Source organism: Stegostoma tigrinum, chromosome 10 (assembly GCF_030684315.1).
Source record: "Stegostoma tigrinum isolate sSteTig4 chromosome 10, sSteTig4.hap1, whole genome shotgun sequence".
Lineage (NCBI taxonomy): Eukaryota > Metazoa > Chordata > Chondrichthyes > Orectolobiformes > Stegostomatidae > Stegostoma > Stegostoma tigrinum.
The window spans coordinates 82,961,580-82,972,293 of NC_081363.1; positions in this window are offsets into that span (position 1 = coordinate 82,961,580).

A 10,714-nucleotide genomic window follows, 5' to 3' on the forward strand; every position below is an offset into this window, starting at 1 on the left:
AAAACTGGGTCCCTGGTGCTGTAAGGCAGTTGATCTTACCCTATCTAAAAAAAACAGCCAAACAGAAGAGAAACTCATCAAGCAGCCATGAACTAGCAAAAGTCTTCCATTCAATGAAATAATTTCTGCCATGTCTCAAGTAATGAAGCATATCACTTAATATTGATGGAAACAGTGAGACTGCCATGAAGGTTCTAGCCCCAAAGAACACACAGTAGTCACCTGGTGTCATCGTAGCCCTGCAGAACGCCACTGGTGCCCTCAGCTAACTGTAGGAGTGTGACCAGCAAGAGCAATGCACTCCAATGAATGAGAAGTAGAGCAGAGTCATGATGTACTAAAACACTGTCAGACTTGCAGCTTGACATCTCTGTGTTCTTCACATGGCACCCTAAGCATTGTTAGAAGCTCACAGCCCCTTTGACTAAATTCCCTCTGGCAGCAGTGGTCACAGAGAAATCTCCTACAGTGAGGCATCAGTCCTGAAAAAAGCAGTCGTTCCAGGCCTAAAGCTGGCAGACACCTACCACAGTAACCAAAGTAGGAAGAACAGCATTCTTTCCCCAGCACATTTGAAAATGATGAGAGACGCAGCATGCCACTGTTTCTAGTATGAGTGAAATTCCTCCCCACTTTACACACCCAGCCTTCTGGACTCTGCATCACTGTGAAAAAGTTTGATTTCATACAGTAATGTAGGTTTATAACATCAAACCAAAAAGACATTCTGCATATCACCCTAATGAATAATGCAGCATACAAATTTTAGTATCAGTCTCATACTAAGTATGCATGCTACTTGTCCCGGGCTTACAATAGTCCAAACTCAGTGTTCAAAATTAGATGTCAATTTACTGTTCGTAAAAAAATGCCAAATAATACTGAGGTGTGTGAGAAGTTATATTAAGAACCAACTTCAGATTGTCAGTCAGGCTTAGTGTGGTGAAGAAACTATATATATTAACTGACAAGGCTCTGTTCCTTCAGCCAGAGGGAGCATGGGCACATATGTCACCTCATTCCTTAACAAGTGTTTCCTACTCAGTATACTTCATAGCTAAGGTGAACTAACAATTATGTCTGTTACACTCCTGAGGTTTTTTTAAAAAGTCTCACCTTGTGTTGTGAAATTGTACCACCACAATTTTCGTATTTGTCCTGAAAAGATGGGGCAAATTTTCCAAATTTGCCTTATAAAAATGTCTACGTAAATCTGGTGACTGTATTGTGCTGCAAAATTTTATTTGCGGTCTCAAGACTGATGAAAATTGTTACATCAATTGCTTTCTATGTTTAAAGTATTTATCATGCAATAGAATTGGACCAGGTGAATCACTTCCTGGAAAAATAATATCACAAAAATAGGTGACTCCTGTGCTCTATTTTATTTGTCAGAAAATGCCATGATCAATCAGTCAAACTGCCTTGCTTGAAATTTAAACAAAATCTGGTAGTTAACTGCCATTATTAACTAACTGGCGCACTCTCTATAGTAAATATCGCTACCTGTCAGAGTCCACTTGTCAACCATCAGCGCTTTTTTCTTACACAGTATAATCAGCTTCTGTTCTACTAATTGATTATTCATATGGATGGTATTAATTAAAACTGAGTCACATGAAATGTCCTTGTACTTTATTCAGGCTTTTATATACACAAATGTGGATCTCATAATGTTTCATCTTCAGGGGTGCATGATATTTAACATGAAGTGATTAAGTGGCACTCACAGCTTGAGATGTGGAATTCTTTGTGTAGACCAAGGAGAAATGCACAGAAAACATATTTTAAATGATAAGGCACTGACACACAATCCTTAGAGAAACCGACTTTAAAACAATGAAAGCGGTATTGGTGACTTGGAGGTAAAAATTATAATTGAAGATACTGAAGAAATATCCACAAAATGTACAAAAGTGAAGGGGGAGCTGGAAAATCTTTTAAGTACATGCATTACCTGTTGCTAGTTAAGCATGAGCCAGTCTTAAGCTTTATCATCTGTGTAATCAACTTGCAACTTTTAAACAACACTTATCGGCTTATGTATGGTCTAACTCATCTCTTTTAAACATATCAAGGTGTGGAGTGCAGTGTTAGGCTTAAAAACAATATCTCCAAATCAGATTGTAATGGGTTAATTGTTAAGGGCAAATTAGACTTGGCAATAAGCAATTGAAAGAAAACACACGAAAACCAAGCTTAGTATAAAGTCAGCCTGTTTTGGCTGGAAAGTAATTGCAATGACTTTGCCTAGCCTTGGGAATAGGCTGTCATACAAAGAACAGAGACACGTGGACCTTTTTTTTGCCCAAAGGAATGCTTGGGAAATGTATTCAGAGATCAAAATACAGCATGTAATATCAGAATAATAACAAAACTGGGGACTTTGCCCTGCCAGAGGACCTTTCAACATTGGACTGGGCTCACAAGACTGACATGGTGGGAACTGTGATAGAACTCCAAGTGCCAGCCATCACCCAGGAGTGTCCGACCAGCAGCAGACAGTGTGACTCAAGTGAATATCTCTGAAGTAGTTTAGGCTAATAGATTCAATCATTAAATTACATATATCTAAAGTAGATTAAGCTAAAAAATTTGCTTTGTATCAAAGCACACATGTCTTCGTGTATTCATTTCTATCAGATCTTTTATCAGAATCCATTAGGCACTTTCAACTTAACAATGCAAACAGTCATGTGACAACAATTTTCCTTGAAGTGCTAATTACTTGTAATCTGTGCCCTCAGATTCTCAATCCTTCCACTACTGGGAACAGCTCATCTGCGGGATTCTGTCCAATTGTCCTTTAATTTTGGACACCTTTCCACTCATTCCCCTCTTTTCCAAGGAAAACTGTTTTAACATCTCCAATCTACAGATGTAGTAGAAGTTTCTGGAGAAATTCTACTGAATTTGTTCTGCACCATCTCTCTCGTGCCTTCAAATGAATCCTCCCCATCTTGATGACTTTGTAGTGTCAACACAAAGATTGGTAGGCAAGTATGATGTGGAAAGGATATGGGGAGTTTGCAGTTGGATATAGTTAGTTCAAATGAGTACGCTGAAATCTACAAAATGGATAATAATGCAGGAAATTGTGAAGTTGTTCTCTTTGGCAAGAAAAATCATAAAGAGGAGCACCATTTAAACTGGAAAAAGACTTCAGAATTGCAAGGTACAGAGGGATTTAGATGTTCTAGTGCATGAGTTACAAAATGATAATATGTAGGTACCGCAAATAATCAGGAAGGCTTGTTGGATGCTATATATTGTCAAGTGAAGAAATGAATGTGAGAACTGAGATACTGACCTTAAGTTGGACAGGAAAATGATGAAATTTCATTTCCAATGTTGTGTACAGTTTTGGTCTCCTTACTTAAGGAAGAGCATAAATGTGTTGAAGGTGTTTCAGAAGAGGTTTGCTATCATGACATCTGGAATGACTGATTGTCTTATGAGGAAAGATTGCACAGCATGGGTTTGCTTCCATTGGAGTTTAGAAGATTGAATGTTGTATAAAATCCTGAATGATCTGGACCAAATGGACATGGAAGAGATCTTTCCTCTTGTGGGTCAGTCTAAAACTGAGGATGGCTGATTTCAAAGTAGGTGTCACCATTTTAGGATGGAGAAGAGGAAATTACTTTTCTCTCAAAAGTGGTTTCGGAACTCTGATCTGAAGTGGTGGATGGGCTATATTAAGTATTTGGAACAGAGGCGTAGATTAATTCCTGCATTCAATGCAATCAAAGGTTATCAGGGTAGATAGATATTTGAAACATAAAATTGGAACATAAGTAGAGTGGCTTGATCTAATTGAGTGGCACAGTCAGCTTGAAGGGCCCACATTGTATACTTGCCTCTTTCTTTGCATTACTGAACTTGTTGTGGAATTTGAGATGTCCAAATTTGACGCTTGGGTTTATATTGTGTGATCAGCCTGGCTATTTTGTTATCCAGATTTGTATAGCAAATTAATGTAACTGAGTGGTTTGCAAGAGAATTTAAAAGGTAATTAACAGGCAACTACACTGTTGTGAGTTTTGGAGTAACTGAGCATGAAATGTAAGTGAACGAGATACATTTTTGCAGTGAACAGAGAGTTATATGGTGCAGCTGTACTTTCCAATGTCCTTTCCCTGACTGAATTTTGCTATGTGCTTGTGATTTGACCTCACAACTCAAGGATCATTAGTGCAGTGCTTACATTCTCGTCAAGTAACTATGGCTAACCCTTTCTTTTCATTAGATGTTTTAATCGGTTAATTCGGTGGAATGGATCACTATGAAGAGACACAGAATAGAACCCTTCAGAAACTTGCATAACTAAAGTATTTTGAAAGATCAGTGAAACGTTTTGGGTCAATAGTAACAGCTCAATGTGGTTCAAGTGTGGAATAGAATTTCATACAAATGGATGCATGTTAAAGTGCTGCTGCCTGACAGATTTACCTACATATCAAAAGTTGCATTTTGATTCAGGCTGTACTCCTTCCAATTCAAATCATGACTGCTAAACAATTATCACTTCTGCTTAATTCTCTTCTAGGTATACCCACCTTGAATAAGCTTTGTTGTTTGCCGTAAGGGGATTTCTGTTTTAATCTTTTAGCTTGTTCACTTTGATGGAGCTCCACTCCCAATAGTGTTTATAAAGTATTTGCTAAAACTCGCTTTCACAGCCACATCTCTTTCCTCAGTGATTGTCACTGGCTTGAAGAGTAATACTAAACTCAAAATGTTAACTTTACTTCTCTCCACTGATGTTGCCAGGTCTGCTGAGTTTCTCCAGCATTCTGTGTTGTTATCATTCATTCATGTTTACATAAGAACACCATTCATTTGGATTGGTGGAAGTAGGACACCAAATCATTGCCGTTTTCAAAGGATAGAATGACACAAATGCCGACTTTATTTGCTACATGTTTCCAAAATGATGACTGAGTTTCTACTGATACAACTATGTTTGGGAATATATTTCATGTAATAATCAATATTTGCAGAAGAAAACAAAACTTGATATCAGGACGCATTGCAAATTTCTTTAGCTCAGTCCACAATAAAAAAAAGACGTTATTTTCTTTTTCTTTCTTTCTCTTCCAACAACATTGGTTTATGGAAACTGACCTTTAGACTCCTTTCTATTGCTACACCTTACTTAGTTCCATTCTTCTTCTGATTACTATACGGGACATTCCCTTCCTTAATCACATATATCTCTGGGAAAGTATATTTCTCCGTTATGATTTAGGTACCCTCAAATATTGCAGCATGCATTCAAAACTTTGATTTGAAAAGAACAATACATCAATAATACCATGCACACAATGTTTTGTAAGGAATACCAATAGTCAAAGTACATGTACTACAATTGGGTTTGAAGCTACTGGTTGTCATGAAATTTCCTGTGAACGAAATAGCGGGAGGGGAGAATGTCAAAAACAGCATTGTGTTATGGTGATATGAGAATCAAATCCATCATATAATTCTAATGCTGCTGAACCAGTATGTAAATCCACATCACATTTAAGATGTCACCTATAACTGAATTGGTTCCATCGTTCCTTCAACATCACATGTGGCACTCTCTTCCCCAGTGAAAATTTAACTTTCCACACCTTTTTCATGCCAATTTAGGCTCTTGCCTCAAAGCATTATGTCAAAAAAGCACTGAAAGTAAAAACATTCTGTGGAAAACATCTAGCTCTATCTTGTGCGACTATCCCATTACAAAATTATTCTCTAGTCCAATCACAAAAACAATACAACATAAATTACCAGCATTCAACCACTACCCCTCATGTCCCAACTGCCACCTATTTTCTTAACTCATATTTCTTCATCCTGAATCCTCACCTCATTTGTAACATATATTAATGATTTAGACGAGGGAATGAAATATAGTATCTCTGCATGTGCAGATGACGCAAAGCAGAATGGGAGGGTAAATCAATAGGAGAATGCAGATATGCTTCAGTGTCACTTGGACAGGTTGACTATCTGGGCAAATACACAGCAGATGAAGTATAATGTGGATGATTGTGAAGGCATCCAATTTGGTACAAAAAGCAAGAAGGCTGCATTGATAGATCAGGAATGGGGGAGGTGAAAAGTGATTTGGTTTTCCACATATACTAGTGACTGAAAGTACGTATGCAGGTGCAACAGGCAATGAAGAAGGTACTTGGCATGTTGGCATTCATGGTGAGAGGATTTGAATACAGGAGCAGGATTGTGCTGCAATTGTACCAGGGGTTGGTGACTGCATCTGGAGTATTATGTGCAGTTTTGGTCTCGTTATAAGAAAATAGGAGCAAAATTAGCTACTCAGCTCCTCAAACCTGTTCCACCATTCAACATGATAATGGCTGATCTACGGCCGAACTTCATATATCTGACTTTGGCCCAAATCAGTTAATATCTTTTGTTATCCCCTCCTCCACCATGGTTGAAAATTTCATGATTGCCAAATTAGAATATAACAAAACTCCCTTTTATTAGTAACTCTTCAACTCTTACGAGGCACACAAGGAAGACATTGTGTAACTATTTGACTAGAGTCTACATACTAACCATGCATGGTCAGGTTCACTCCAATGAGTTATTGTCTTCTCATATTCTGGACTCAGCATCTCCATCTTGTGATGGTAGGTCTTGAGTTATCACTTTTGATGTCTACAATGTGGCTTATTTTATGTATTCTCCCCAGTGTTTTAGACTGTTTGATGTCATGCCTCCCTAGCACAAGGCCTTCATAATTCTAAGCTCATTTGGCTCAGGATCCTGTTCGCAGGAAACATTTGTTTCCATGTTCCTTTTATCAGCCTTATACTACCAAGATTGAAGAACCTTCAGCATTAGCCATTTTCCTCAGTCAGTTGTCTAGCTTCATGTCCCCATTTTCGAGCAAGCTGACTAAATGTCTTCGTGAAGTTAGTATTAGTTCCGATCATGCATCATAAGCTTTAATTGCTAGCCATGGAGCCACAGTTATCCATAAGAGCGCACGTAGCTTCACAAAAAATGATCTCACTTAAATTTAAACTTAATAACTGAGCTGGCGTCAACTACCATTTGTTGAAGCTAGTTCCAAATTTCTATCACCCTTCAAATGTAGATGTGCATTTCTCCTGAATTGTCTGCCCCTAACTGTCAGACTCTGCCCCCCGGTTGTAGAATCCCCAACCAGTGGAAATAACTTATCCTTATCTCTTCTCTTGTTGATATCTTGAAGACTTCAATCAGATTATTATTTCACCTTCTGGATTCTAGATAAAACAGACCTAATTTCTATAATTGCTCCTCATAACTCAACCCCTGAAATTCAGGTATCATTCTTATAAACTTAAGTTGCACTCATTCCCAAGACGAGCATATCCTTCCCAAGCTGTGGTGGCTGTATCTGCTTATAATAGTTCAAGTGGAGTCTAACCAGGGTTTTGCATAACTGCAACGTAACTTCTCCATCATTGTTATCCTGTCTTCTGGTTATAAAGGCCAGAATTCCACTAACTTTCTTGACTATTCTCTGAGGAAGGATGTTCTAGTTCTGGAGGAATTGCAGTAAAGGTTTACCAAGCTTTTGGATTTCAGCACTGGCATGTGAAGAGATATTGGATAAGTTAGGGTTGTATTCACTGGAATTTAGAAGAATGAGAAATCTATAAATTTCTAACAGGTCTAGACAGGGTAAATACAGGAAGGACTGCCCGTAATGATCTCAATGTCTAGAACCAGAAGGAAGACAATTTGTTTTCACCCAGCCAGTGGTGAGTCTATGGAATTCTCTATCACAGAAATTGGTTGAGACCAAAATATTGGATGGTTTGAAGAAAAAGTCTTAGGGATAAAGCAGTTAAAAGGTATGGGGTGAAAGGAAGAAAAGGGTACTGATCAGCCATGAACACTTTGAATGGAAGAGTAGGCTCAAAGGGCTGAATGGACTCCTCCAGTTCTTATTTTCCATATTTCTCCAAGAATAATTGTCATGCTTTGACAAATGTTTTGTTACTATGATGGACATTTGCTCATTGACATATCCAGAATTCCTCTTAGTTTTGTTAGCCAAACTTAGGATCCCTCAAGATTTCCTGAGCTTTGTCATCAAAGGTACATTTGTCAGTTATTTTATTACCTCCCTCTACCCCTTCTTCAAGCTTACTTTGTTCATGACACCAGTTTCCTACTCTTTCAATCATATTCCAACTAAACTGCATGCCACCCTTATTTTAAGCATCACCCACATGCTGGATAATATTAAAATGTAAATTATCAACTCAGAGTTTTCCTCTTTCCTTTCCTTAAAAATGTTAACTTTCATCTTTCTATTTTGGCACACTTCTGCCATCTTACCAATCTCCTTTCCAAAATCTGTATCACTCTTTCCTATGAATCAATCTTTGAGCATCACAATTACATTTTCACCACCATCTCACCATATGAATGATTTTAACCACCTCCACAAAGATGCTGAATGTGACTGCAATTAAATGGTTCTATCACTTATTATCTCTATGGCTCTTGACATTCTTTCCTTGTGCATATGTTGAAGCCCTTGCACCCCAAATGCTTGAGCACTAATACACAGCCAGAGGATTTGTGTAATAGTTCCTCATCCTTGCATGATTATCCCTAGAGTCCTATAAATTTATCATTGGACCCATACTCTTTCTCATCTATTCCAAAGCACTATCATTGACAAAATATCAGGTTCCACTTGCATATTGATCTTACCCAATGTTGCCCAGTTCTAATCCACCACTGTCACTCTCCTTCCTTCTGCTACCTCAGTTGTCAGTAGATCTGACTGTCACTAAAACTCAAATAATATGTAACTTCTTCTAATTAATTATTGAAAGAAAGAAGGAGGGTATTTTCCTCAGTCCCACTGTAAACTCTGATCCTACCATACCAAAGTCATTCTACTCAATTAATTTAAAACATTTTTGCAACCATATAGTCTTTCTTTCACAAAGGCCACCAAATATAGTTACTGTTAATGTTTTAGATACATGGGCCACTGGCTGTAATTCCTGATATCCAGGCAGCGAATAAGACAGTGAGGAAGGACGGAGACAAATTGAAGGATATGAGTGGATGCCAGATACGAGAGAGAGAGAGAGAGATAGATAGATACTAGATGCAAACATGTATAAATAGAAGTAGATGGTTCAGTAAAGTAGTTTGTAAGCATTATGTTTAGACGGTAAAGTACATAGTTTATTTAATAGTTGCAAAGTACTCTAAACTAAATAAAAGTTAAACTTATATCATTGTGGAAAAAATTGAAGGAAAAGCAAGAAATGAAGTGGTGCTGGGAAAGGTACTTGGTATCTGAAGCTTCTGATTTTATTATCAACTTGTTTCTTGGAGAATGGGGATTGTTTGAGGGATGGATCTTGATTGCAGTACGCTCAGTGGAAGAGCTTGATTTGAATTGTTCAATAAAATGGAAATCATTGGGTCACTAGGGGTGACAACGAACAGTTGGGGAAAATTAGGGAACGGGATTGGAAGAAAGTCGAGGGTAATAATTTCTTCGTAACCACAATGGAAATTCATCTTTTAGGTAGCTGTTTCCTTCAGAACAATATGCTAAAGCCACCCCACCTCCTCGAAAGTGAAAGCGGTTGGAGGCGGTTGTGGAGACCTTGGGCCGGGAAGGGTGCGGTGGTGGAGTAGGTGCAGATGTAGAAAAAGAAGGAAATTGGGGCAAAAAGAGCCGACAAAGAATAAAATAATCTTAAGACATTAGAGAAAGGTATTTCGTCAACTTTCGCAAGTGAACTGTCATGTTCAGTATTCCTTATGTCGGAAAAAAAATGGTAAACTTCTTGACAAAGGCTGTTTCGCTGGTAGAGAAAGCACGAGGCATCTCAAGCATGGGAAACTATCTGAAGTTTCTGAACTTCCCAAGTAAGAACCAGTAAAAGTGTCATTTTACTATACTGCACCTTCCTCTGCAAAGATGTCTTCAAGGCATTTGCGTACAGGATGCTTAATTTCATATCTTTAAACAGAAATAAGCGCAGTATTGATGGCACTTCATTGGAATTATCTGAATCCATGCTATATCCATACGTCACTTTGTGATGCCAGGATGCTGCAAAATTATTTTTATTAACTCTACTTATGGGCCATTACACTGTAGTTCTGTTTGAAGATGTGTTTCTTTCTTATTTATTCCAATACAAAGCCATCTTGTTTTAAGACATCATGATTATATAAAATATCTGCAATGTTTGGATCTTCCTGATCTTTGAGAAATAGCTGATTTATAAATAGGCGCCCAACCTAGATTCTTGGAATTTAACCGATTAGAAGCTGTAGTCGTGAAATGTACCTGCTGCCGGCAGATGCACATGTCCGAACCGTAGAAGAGAAAAGCCTCAAGAACGTTTGTTTTAATGGCGTTCCCAAAGACCTAATTTAAGTATTCAGATGGATTGCCTTTAAACAGCAAAGTGAAGCATGAGTTTAAATGTTGAGTTAGCCAATTACCGCAAAATCGTTCGTGTAGAGAGAGGCAGGGCCGTGCTGTGATTCAATAGCCTTAAACTTAAATGAGTACAAACAACAAGCTATAATTTAAAAGTCCCCCTGCAGTGGATTCGATAGTGACCAACTCTTAGTTGAGCACATAGATCGGGTTCCAACATTAAGAGGTGTGGAAAATAGCAGAGGGCTTAGTGGATGTTAGAGCAACAGGTGGAAA